The following is a 12841-nucleotide window of genomic DNA, read 5'->3' as shown; positions in this document are numbered from 1 at the left end:
CGCGGGCTGTGTAGATAACCTAATGGGGAAAAGGCTTGACTCTTTGCATTACAGTATATAAGATGTTAATGTCTTAGATTTTCTCATTTTTTTGCAGCCTAACACTAAATGCATATATGTATATATATATATATATATATATATATATATATATATATATATATATATATATATTATTACACCCGATGTGTTGGGTGTGCAAAATATTACTTCCCAAACTGTTCATTGACAGTGTATTGATTGTTATCGACTGCCTTATTGATCACAGTGATCAGAGCAGATTGCAGATGTTTTACAGGTTATGAAAAATCGACCTTTGAGTTGCTCCTTTGTTTCTTTGTTTCCACTTTGAGCAGGTTGAAATACCTTGCTTGAGAATACAACGACAAAAACCCGATATGAAGTTCCAGCCATCCATGGCTGTGGATTATATATCAACCAACTCGGTTTGCTTTTACTGTATAGAGTGTTTTCTCTAAACCTAAAAGTCAGCGCCCTGTCCAATCGTACACCCCTGGTGTATTTTAGTGGATTCTGTATTTTTTTCTAATGAAAACTAGCAGTCTAGATTGCAGCGTTAATCTTGCTTTGCCTTGTGCTTTTTGGGCTTTGTGGAAACAGTGTATAAACTGTAGATAGGGCTCACACGTTTGGAAATGTGGTAAGGGTTCTTGGTTACACCATCACAAGCAGTATTCGTGAAATATACTTACGGTGTTGTGAGAAATCCATTAACACGCCGAACTCCGGCCGTGTACATCCATATTCACCCTGGGAAACTGTAAGAATTATTTTTGAATTTGCAAGAATCATTTTAGAGTCCCGAACAAGGGTCTAAATGATACAACTGTCTACAAAACAGCCCCACGCAGGATTTTCTTGCATTACATATTTTGTGTTTGCTGTAAAATGTTTGTTTGATGCTACAGTTTCCCCAATTACACGTATGATAGATGCTTAGCCTTAAATATATACAGTATATTTTTTAAGTGTCCTGTCAATCTCTTTTTAGTTCATAGAAGTTACAAGACGCAATTCAATCCAACTTAGTATACAGACACACACGGAGCACACAATTCAGCCAAGTGGAGCAGACAGCAGTGGTCCATAATGTGAGAGTGAGCGTTACATAAGAGCATTGCATCTAAAAATAGAAATGCAGCAATGGTAAACAGGAGTCTAAACTGTTGGCTCTAAGCTTTCAAAGGAACCTGAGTGAAATTTAGATTAAAGTGCCACCTCGGACGCAAATGGACAAGCTGCTGATGGTGACCAGGAGAGCCTGCAGGCGGTGGGCCCCAAGTCCACGTGTGGGGGGGCTGAGTGCGAATGAGGTGGAGGACGAGCGAGACTTCAAACTGTTGCACCGATAAGTAATCGAGAGAGACAGTTAACGTGTGTGTGCATGGGGCTTTGCTAAAAACAAAAAAACAAAAAAAAACACAAACACACACAAACAGTTGTTTAACGAATCTACATTTAAATTGTGTGGACGTCTTTTAATCGCACAACACGGTGCACGACAGCCAGCAAATTCAGCACCAAATGTCCCTGATGTCATTGTTTTTGTTTGTTATTTCCGCGAATGGATCTCGTTGGTAGAGAGAGAGAGAGACGAAAAATTTCGAGAGATTTAAAACTGTGAACACTCAGTCACTCACAATCTGCCTTTTATCGAACAAAACACACTCGCACACACACATACAGGAAGAAAACTAAAATTATTGAGCAGCTGTTACAAATAATATACTTATTAAACACTCTTGTATTTTTTTTTAATTTTAAAGGACAACAGTACACATTTTATTCTGTGTCTTCTTTACTGCCGGACACACACACACACAGACACACACACAAAACACTGTGCATCATTTGTGTTCTTTTTTTTTAATGTTTATTTCCATGCGTTGCTTTACAGAAAGACATCACGTTCAAATTCAGCCTAATGGTTAGTTCCACAAAACGTGCATCTTCTACACACAGGGAAACAAAATGCCGATCCACATGGACCAGAGTGCAACACAGAGCAAAAGTTAAGTGAGTGTGCAAAACAGTAACAAGTGTAGAAAGCAAAATGGTTGCAGACCGAAACTAAAAACTGTCAACCTAGAATTAACATAAACAGATGCAAACACCAGACACTTTTACGAGCAAGAGAGTGGGCACTCTTACGTAGAGGTGCACACTGGTTACAAGTTCCTTAAAACATGGCACTCCAAATGCTCTGGTGTTATTTACTAAAACTACACGTGCAAAGTCAATGAAGGACACATGACAAAAAGATTTCACACTGCTTTTATTACAGATCAAAGCTGCTGCGTAAACGGTTCAGGGCATCGATAAATGTTGAAACTCAGCGCCCTCTGAAACAAAACACGCACCGTTGACAGGATCTCCATTCATAATCACAGCAAATCAGCTGAACTTACCATTAACACATTCAGTCATTCTCGGGATATGAATAAGAGATTTTTTTTGTTTTTTTTTTAAATCTATTTATCTAAAGTTTGTCATATAGTCCACAGGCGTTCTGACACATCTGAACAGAGAAAAGAGAAAGGGGCATGACCACATCAGAGCGTATGAGATAAAAACGTGAAATGTAGTTAAACAAATGTTAACAAACAGGGAGACGGGAGAACACACATGAAGAGAGAAAAGAAAAGTGTAAAGTACAAAGACTACACACACACACACACACACACACTCACCTATAAATTCCTACGTCTAAAGACCATAACAAGAATCTACAGTGACTCCATGCGCTCAGCTTGCTCTCTGTGAGTTCAGGGGCAAATGGGGAGCTGAGCTTCGTGGTGTATTTCAAGGGGCTTCCACGTTGTGACAAACTTGCGTTCGGAGCCTTAAACAGTAAATACGTTACTGAATTTTTTTTTTTCCCAGTTCAAGACACTCTGAATATGTCCTCGACCCTACAGAGCATGAGGATGAATGGTTGCAGATTTCCATTTAATCCCAGTTAGGTGTCTGTCTGCTTCTGTGTACGTCTGGAAACTGCAAACAGTGGGAATCAGCTGGTGGATCTGGTGACAGACTGAACAGTCACACACGCAGCAGGCTGCTGCAGAAGTTCCACGTTTGCACATGGAGGACACATGCAGGCAGACTGCATTTTACTAATAACTGTAAAGACGTTTTCTCTCTTTCTAATTCGCCCTCTCTCGCATGCACACACACACGCTTCACACACACACTCTCCTACATCTGCAAAATGATTACCCTCACATATTTGCACGTTTTTGCCATAAACATAAAAAAAAAAAAAGGAAAAGGTCTCCACCGTCGTAACTAAACAGTGATACTACTGGCACGGCAGAAACAAAAGTCAAAGACAAAAAGGAGATGGATGTAATGTCACTTTGCTGAGCTCTGTGTGAAGTGTGTGTCCAGTCCCAAACCCTTTACAGCAGATTACAACCTAAAAACCCCAAATCGCCTTCTGATTTACGATTCCACGCCAAATATGTCGACAGCGACACATAAAAAGTGAGCCGGTAGAAAGAAAAAGGACACGCGCGCAACATCTTAACTTCCTGGATCTAAACTCTGTGCATGTCCCAATAAATAATTTCAGACGTACTTGAAACTGGTTGTCCTTCACTGTGGACATCACGTCCTCTTTTTACTTCTTCTGCCTTTCTACCACGTTACTGTCGCCACACCTCACCAGACGGACAACTCCAGAAACGGACTGCCTTCTTGACCAGCGCGCGGGCATTTGTTATGGCCTCTGCCGTAAGCGGGTGAGCTGATTAAAAAAAGAAATGGCCTGGACTGGGAAACTGCAGTGAGAGGGAGGCTTAGACACAACCTCACTCTCCGAAAAACCAGGAGCCGCTGGACCGCTCCACTGGAGCTGAGAGGCGTCCAGCGCTTGGCCGTGGGCTTGGGTGAGACCCCAGGGCCCAAGGGCCGGGGACCCCTAGGCCAGTGCCTTCGTATGAAGTGACAGTGCAGGTTCAGGATTTAATGCAGGGGGTCAGTCTTTCGTTTCAAACGCAGATTACCGAAAAGCACATTCCTAAAACCGAGAGGGTCGCTCAAACATTCACTCCCGAGACGTCGCGAGAGAGGAGCCGTCGTGTGTCACCTCAGATTTTCTAAAGGGTGTTCAGGTCTATTAATCTCTATTAACAGTATGCAATAAACCGAAGACTCTGCCGCTCTGTGGGGATGTGATCAAACAGCTGGTTTTCACGTGGCAGCGTGGGGGGATTAAAGTCACCGTGTGTGCTGCCAGTCGAAGTGTCCGCACACTGAAATATTCCGAATGTCTGAGAGTAAAACGTGATGTCATGTCGCGGCGCCTCCGCGCTCTGTTTTGGTGCTGAGGCGGAAAAGGAACCAGTGGAATCACTTCCACGGCTGGTAACTATTGTGATCCGGGCTCATCCCCAGCCCTGCCCAAAAATAAGCGGAGGGCCCCTTTTTTATGGCAGATGATGATGCTAAGCAAGCCTGCTGTCATCTAATCAGCTTTTAAAAGAGGGAAAAGCTTGAGTAGACAATATGAATTTCCCTTCTTGGAATATGTGGGGATAAACACGAAGAAGACCAAGAAGAAGAAGAAAGAGTAGAAGGTGGAGGGGAAGAAGGAGAAGAGAACTTAAAATACAGCAAAGGTTGACACAGGGTAAATGCAGTGTCGGGGGGGGGGGGTCACATCCATGCCGCATAAGCGTGTTAGCAGCTGTTGTTAGTGAATATGATGAAAAACTGTCGTTTACTTCCCTCTTAAAATACTTCTTCCCACTCACTCTGTGGGTTCCACCTGCTGACCTCGCTGTGGGCTTGGTCACCGCTGCGGTTTCCCAGCGGAGTGTGTCTGTGATGTGGAGAACCTGTAAGTTCGAAAGGCAATAAAAAAAAAAAAAAAAGAGAGTAAAAATAACATTAGAAAAGCAAACGCAAACATATTTTCATAGTACGGAGAACTGTTTTTACTTGCTGAGCCCCAGAAAAGGGGGGAAAAAAAACGGATTGGAAATTAGTACACAGTGATACGAGGTGAGTGGGGTGGGAAACTGCTCCAAATACAAATTGAAGAAATGCAGCAGACTGTACTCAAAACAATAAGAACATCTGTATATCGTAAACTGTCAATATGCAGTATAGAGGTTCTTGCACTTTCTTGACTGAAGAAAATTCAGAACTGACGTTAAGTCCACTTCAGGTTCCTCCAGTGATTAAAGGAGTTCTAGTTCATCTATTCTACTTCTATGCAGAAGACCCAAGACCCCCGTAATCCTGATTTCAGGTAGTAGATTAAAGTAATTCAGAGTTTTTCTTGAATCTGTAACATTGTCGGGGCACTGCTTTGTACATTACTAGGAAACAACCCCCCATCTTGCTCTCCCTGACATCTGTCCGTCCAATATCCAGTCTACGTTCCCCAATGTTCAGTCAGCGGAGACACAGGAATCAACACCACACGTTGCCAGATGGAAAAAAAACCCCAAAACTTCTGGCTTCCACTAAAAGGACCCGTCCGCCCTTTTCTCCCGCTCGCTCAGGCGACAAAAAGGGGGCCTCACTTTGAGGCTCCCACGAAAAGCAGCCGATCCGATGGGAAGCCATCACACGTGAGGAGGAGCTGTTACGCCGGTGATGTGATTCTGATGCAGAATAACTCATCAGTAAAAAAAAAAAAAAAAACTAGTTTTTACAGTGTTGAAAGATGAAAAATCCCCCACATCTGTTCCTCCTTCACACGTGTTTATTTATAGCACAGCAGAAACAAGCACTGTGCATAACTGGGCCTTGTCGCAGGCGCAACACCCGGCAACCCGGGGGGGGGGGCTGCTGAAGAAGTGCACGCTGCCGTGTGAGGTCGCAGATCGGGGGGACGTGTGTTCAGAGGTGGCCAGGCAACGCTCCGTGTTTTCTGGATTTCCCTCTCTGACCTGTGCCCCCCCCCCTCCATGATGTGCCACAGCTGGAGAAGCAAGTGATTAATATTTTAGTGCCTTTAAACGTGTTACATCATGTTTTCACTACTGACTGAGCGGTCCTTCATCTGTGTGTGCGTGTGTGTGTGTTTGTGTCTGTGTGCGTGCGTGCGTGCGTGTGCGCGCGTGTTTTGTTGAAGGCACGGGTCACACTTGGACACCTTGTGAGTCCGGGCCCTCGGTGTTTACAACAGACCCCTCGGCCCTGTCTTGGCGGCGGCACCGGCGACTTTTTCTCGGCACCGGACAACACGAACGACGTCCGTGTCCTCCACAAATGCTTTTTGGGGTAAGGGCTTCCCAGAGTCATGTATGCACAGCAAGCCCAGACCGCAAAAAGATTCGTGACGGACGACTGCCGCGGCTCCCAAAAAATCCACATCCACATCCACTCCGGTCAAGTCCACGACTCCTCGCGGGGGGGGGTCTTCGTCCTCCGAGTGTTTTCAGATAAAAAAAAAACAAAAAAAAAACACACCGTGCGTGAGGGTGGTTCCTGCACAAGCCCGCCGAAGGCGCAGCCGCCGGAGCCGGAAGCCCTGCCGGACCGGCGTCGCTGTGCAGCAACGCGCAGCCCTGGTCATTAAAGAGAAGCGGCGACGGGGAGACGCGGCACCTCGTTGCCGTTACAGACTTTAACGCGCAGCAGAGGGGTGGCCGCGATTTCATTGGGCAGGACGACTCGCCATCTGCCAATAGCGAAGCGGAGGAAAAGAACACCTAAGCAGGAGGCCAAAGCACCTGACAGCCCCCCCCCCATTTACTGTGGACACTAGTGCGACTTTATACCAAACAATGGCCAACAACAGAGTCCTCTCAGATGAAAAGACGTGAGACAGCATCGTGACCCGGTGCGTGGTTTCCTGTTTGTGGATCCAGTTACACTAAAAATAAAAAAAAAATAAAAAACTTCTGGCTTCCACTAAAAGGACCCGTCCGCCCTTTTCTCCCGCTCGCTCAGGCGACAAAAAGGGGGCCTCATTTTGAGGCTCCCACGAAAAGCAGCCGATCCGATGGGAAGCCATCACACGTGAGGAGGAGCTGTTACGCCGGTGATGTGATTCTGATGCAGAATAACTCATCAGTAAAAAAAAACAAAAAACTAGTTTTTACAGTGTTGAAAGATGAAAAATCCCCCACATCTGTTCCTCCTTCACACGTGTTTATTTATAGCACAGCAGAAACAAGCACTGTGCATAACTGGGCCTTGTCGCAGGCGCAACACCCGGCAACCCGGGGGGGGGGGCTGCTGAAGAAGTGCACGCTGCCGTGAGGTCGCAGATCGGGGGGCCGTGTGTTCAGAGGTGGCCAGGCAACGCTCCGTGTTTTCTGGGTTTCCCTCTCTGACCTGTGCCCCCCTCCATGATCTGCCACAGCTGGAGAAGCAAGTGATTAATATTTTAGTGCCTTTAAACGTGTTACATCATGTTTTCACTACTGACTGAGCGGTCCTTCATCCGTGTGTGCGTGTGTGTGTGTGTGCGTGCGTGCGTGCGCGCGTGTTTTGTTGAAGGCACGGGTCACACTTGGACACCTTGTGAGTCCGGGCCCTCGGTGTTTACAACAGACCCCTCGGCCCCGTCTTGGCGGCGGCACCGGCGACTTTTTCTCGGCACCGGACAACACGAACGACGTCCGTGTCCTCCACAAATGCTTTTTGGGGTAAGGGCTTCCCAGAGTCATGTATGCACAGCAAGCCCAGACCGCAAAAAGATTCGTGACGGACGACTGCCGCGGCTCCCAAAAAATCCTCATCCACATCCACTCCGGTCAAGTCCACGACTCGCGGGGGGCCCGTCCTCCGAGTGTTTTCAGATAACAAAAAAAAAACACACCGTGCGTGAGGGTGGTTCCTGCACAAGCCCGCCGAAGGCGCAGCCGCCGGAGCCGGAAGCCCTGCCGGACCGGCGTCGCTGTGCAGCAACGCGCAGCCCTGGTCATTAAAGAGAAGCGGCGACGGGGAGACGCGGCACCTCGTTGCCGTTACAGACTTTAACGCGCAGCAGAGGGGTGGCCGCGATTTCATTGGGCAGGACGACTCGCCATCTGCCAATAGCGAAGCGGAGGAAAAGAACACCTAAGCAGGAGGCCAAAGCACCTGACAGCCCCCCCCCCATTTACTGTGGACACTAGTGCGACTTTATACCAAACAATGGCCAACAACAGAGTCCTCTCAGATGAAAAGACGTGAGACAGCATCGTGACCCGGTTCGTGGTTTCCTGTTTGTGGATCCAGTTACACTAAAAATAAAAATAAAAAATAAAAAAAACAGTAGTTGAAAACGATTCGTGCCTCTAGTTTCGTTAATTGTAAAGTTTTCCTTATTGGCAAAGGGTTAATTTGGATCCAAACCTCCAGCTGCCGGAGCAGGGGCCCCACCCTCGCTCCGTTTTCATTGGGCCGTCCGGCCATTTCATTTGCGGACGCGTCTCCCAGCCGGTCACGATTCCCCCCCATCTGTCTCGAGCGCACCGGAGCCAGACGCCACTGACGCAGCACGCGCCTTACTCACGTTTAGCAGTCACGACTCGAGACTCAAAGTGCACAAAAGGATGAGGAGAGAGAAAAAAAAAAATAAAAAATCTGCAACCAAGCGTCGAAATTGTTGAGGCAGCGGCGTGTCCGAGGCGGGAAACGCTGCTGGAGCTGCTCGCCCTCCGGCTTCTGCAGGAGTAAAAAAAAAATGAATAAATAAAAATAAAATAAAAAAAATCACCGAAACCGGAGGCGAAGGTTGAGAGCTCCGCGCGGTCAAAGAGCGCGAGGCGAAGACACCCCCAAAAGCCCGAAGCCCTCGAGGCGAAATCTGCTGCATCCAACTTATCCGAAATGCCCACGGTGGTGGCTCGAGGACGCTGCGTGGAGCGGCGCGGCGGACCCGGGCTCGCGCCGCTTCAGCACCACAACAAGAGGACAGCTCCCCGCTCGGAAACCAGCCTCCGCTCCGACGCGGGTCCACGAGAACCCCGGGCTTTCGCGGGTCTAATGTCAGGAGCTACAGTGGCGATAGGAACTACAGTGAAACCGAAGAACAACGTCCACCCCGTTTTTGTTTTTTAAGTCACAACTGAGGGTGATTCCCGTGCAGCCCGGTTTGATAGCTCTTCAAAGCACGCTGCCAACGCTACTGCGAAAAAAAGAAAAGAAAAGAAAGAAAGAAAAGCAGAAATCCACACAAAACACTCGTGACATCGCGTTTCTTTCCGCGCAAATCCCGCCTTATTTAAACTAGCACGTTTGCAACTTCCCTTCGTTTTGGAAATGTTTTGCAGTGGGATTAAAAAAAAGATTATATATATATATATATATAAAACAAAGCTTTGATAAAAAGAAAGAAGAGCAAAGGAACAGGAGCAGCTAGAGAAAGGTTGACACAACTCACCGTTGTAGCAGAGGAGCCTCCTCTTTTAAAAGAAAACACCAAACGGACCCCACACAAGGAAAGAAAGGGACGAGAGAGGAAAAGAGAGATAAAGCGAAGCTCGTTCCTCCATTAAGAGCGTGCCCTCGCTTTTCTCCTCTTCAAACTGTGCACACACTGTACTCTTGAATGGCGAGCCTTTTATAGCAGTGATGCCCCCTATCTATTTCTGGATCACGATCCAACCCCGTTTCTATTTTTAGCCCGCGCGTGATGGAAAAAAAAAAAAAAAAAGAAGAAGAAAAAAAAAAAAAAAAAAAGCTCGCAGAGGTTCCTTGGAGGAATTTCGAGCGTGCGGCGTTTTGAGAACCGGCGCGAGCTCCCGTCGCTCCGCCCTCCCGTCGCGAGGTAAAAACGCGCGCGCACGGCGGCGTCTCCCTAATAACGAGATGACCGTGGAGATCTGCACGCGCGCAGATCGTTTGAACGGAGTCGCTGAAAGCGCGCGGAACTTTCGCTTTTTATTAATTCACGATGACCCCACCCCCACTACACACACGCGCGCGCGCACGCACAAACACACGCGCACAGGCACCCCCACCCTTTCAAATTATTAAAAAAAAAAAATGCACACACGAGCCTATAATTCTGTCGCTAATTGGCACGTTGTGCCATCTTCAGGCGGCGTCTTTCTGAGGCTAAAAATAAAATAGCAATAAAACGCGGTGGAACCGGAGAACAGACTTCCTTCTCCCGGGCGATGCGTCAGTCACTGGGCATTGACGTCAGGTGGAGAATCTCCCCCTTTTGAAGGTGGAGGCTGCTGGAGCCTCCGCCGTAACGATAATGGGGCTTGAGCAACCCAGCGAAGCGGCCGGCTGCAGATGACCGCCCTCCTCCTCCTCCTCCTCCTCCTCCTCCTCGGGACGGAGGGACCAAACCTCCGGCCTTCTGTCAGCCGGCCGTGGTGGAACCTCTCTCCCGTGTCACCGGGAGCGGAGGAGCGGTCCGCGACACCCGTAAGTACGATGGTGAGCAGCGCTAGGAGCAGGCCGGCGATGGTGGGCAGAGCGACTCCAGGTTGGGTTTACCCTCCAGCAGACGCGCGCGCACGCGCATGCACACGCGCACACACACATACACACACACAGCCCAGCCCCCCCCCCATAAAAAAGAGAGGCCTCCAGCGTGATGATGCGGAGCTGCACAGAAAAGGTGGAGGGCTCATTACAGGCTGCCGCGGTCTCCGTCCTGCAGACCCCCCCCCCACCCCCCCACCGCACAGGGCAGAATGCTGAAGCGCGTAGTAACGGAGCGGCGCTCGGCCGACCGATGATGCTATTTTTAACCCTCGTACTCAACATGCCTGGCGCTGCGGGGTTTTTTGTTGTTGTTGTTTGTTTGTTTGTTTGTTTGTTTGTCTTTCTGCTCAAGGTGGCCCCACCGCTGCGCGGGAGGCTAAAAACGTAAACACGGGACAGCTTCCAGGCGGAGGAGCGGCCCGGACCCGGTGGCGAGAAAATAATCCCGGTCAGATTAACGAGATGGTTTTTTTTCCTCCTCCTCACTGTATCTCTTTAAGAATGAGACCCTGCCTCATTCATTAAAGCTGCAACCTGTGGGATTTCCATGGCATCACATCTGCAGGAGATTCAACTTTTGTACTGTTTTCTACTGAATGTGTTTTATTTGGACATTTTATGAAGTTCTGTAATAACCAGTGATGCTTGAAGCATTGATTTATATTCATATTTTTACAATACTATATAGTTATATATATATATATATATATATATATATATATATATAGTTTTATTTTATGATCAAATTATATTATTTGTAATACATAATACAGACACCTCACACACATGGTGCACACCAGCGGGATCCTTGGTGTGCTGTGTATGATAAATACTTGAGTAAGGTGAATTGAGTGATATTTTGCTGTGGAAAAAAAAAAAAAAAAAAAAAGGTCACACCGGCCAAACTGAGGAAATTTTAGTTGGCTTATTTGGTAGGAAAGTCACCCTGCCCTGTTTTTGCTCTCCGGCATCATGCAAGTCATTCGTGGAAGGCGGTGGGACTGCCAGAGATGGATCGGGTCCAGACTGCGCAGCCAGAAAGTGGGAGTGATTAAAGACGCCGACTTTAAGCTGAGTGTGGTCTTATTCCATCCGACAGTGGCGGAGCTCCCTGGCAGGGTTCACAGTCCGCGGCGGGCAGCTTTGCTGTTCACGTAAACCTCTGCTCCACCGAATGCTGTGAGGTAGTCCAGCTCTCACCCGTCCACCCGCAGCTTTTAAGAGCTCAGCTTTTTCCCGGGGAGTCTTTCCAGGCTTATGGGATCGGACGAGGAGCTGAGGCCGACGAACCGGTCCCGCTGGAAACTGCAACACAATGAAGGGAGGGCCCGGGGTCACGATACCAGGCGCTCAGAGGTCCCCCGTACGAATATCGGACGTTTCTTCCGACGCAGGTTACCTCGCGGCTCCGGCACACAGTTGAGAACGACAGAGCCGCCTGGTTAATGTAGTGCATGACTGTCCAAAGGGAGACTCCATCCCCGAAGCTTTTGAGGTCTGAGAGGGTCCTGAAAGCTGCCCCGACAGTGAGAGGAGAAGGAACAGGCTCAAGAGCCAGACTCGAGGTCCCGGGGCAGAAAGAGAAGAAAAAAAAAAGACTCCCAACTTGACTGCGACACCAATAACGCCAGACTTTGCTCAGACCTGGGCCTTTTGAAATGGTAGACTTGGTACCCTCCGCGAGCCAGGGGCAGGATTTCTTTATGATGTCTCAGGTTTATCAGCAGTTTCACTCCTTTCCTGGTGTAGCGATATGTCACCATCAGGGTCTCCTTGCATTGTGGTAAAAGGTTGGAAAAAAGTGGTAAACACAAATTTTACGAAGCATTTACATCCATTTGAGAGACTACTAACTATTACTCTGTTTTTAGTTTTACAAATGGAAGCCACTTTGTTTACAGACAAGTCCAGGACTTGAAATTCAAAGACTGCCTGTGACTCAGGAATTACTGTAACCTGCTCGTCCTGACCTGGAATTTGACTCACGGTGTAAATATTTCAGTTTTAATGGTGACCTGCAAAAACAATGACTTGGTTCAGCTCAGATTTTACAAAAGGAACAATTTACACAAAAAAAAAAGTTCAATATCCACATATTTTGACAGCAGGTCTGGCAGACAGTTTCTAGACTAAGCTAAGGCCGCTGCACCCGTGCACATAGGGGACACATCCGCAGGCCACTGAGTGGTTTTGACGAGTGTGAAAATGATGTGAACCTGTGGTAATTCTCAAGCCCCCAGATCCCAGCTCAGTGGAACACCCATGGCAAAACTTTATTTATTCACTTATTTTTATTTATTTTTTGAGTGTCAGACGGCGCCCTCTTCCACCGCCATCACCAAACCACTAAGTGAGGGAGTATCCTTTGGAAGGATGGCGTTCGCCTCTTCAGTGGAACTCCCGAGACCTAAGCATGAAGGCGCATGGA

Source organism: Xiphias gladius, chromosome 1 (genome assembly GCF_016859285.1).
Source record: "Xiphias gladius isolate SHS-SW01 ecotype Sanya breed wild chromosome 1, ASM1685928v1, whole genome shotgun sequence".
In the NCBI taxonomy this organism is placed as follows: Eukaryota; Metazoa; Chordata; class Actinopteri; order Istiophoriformes; family Xiphiidae; genus Xiphias; species Xiphias gladius.
The sequence above is the reverse complement of the archived record's forward strand: the minus strand, read 5'-3'. Positions refer to the sequence as shown.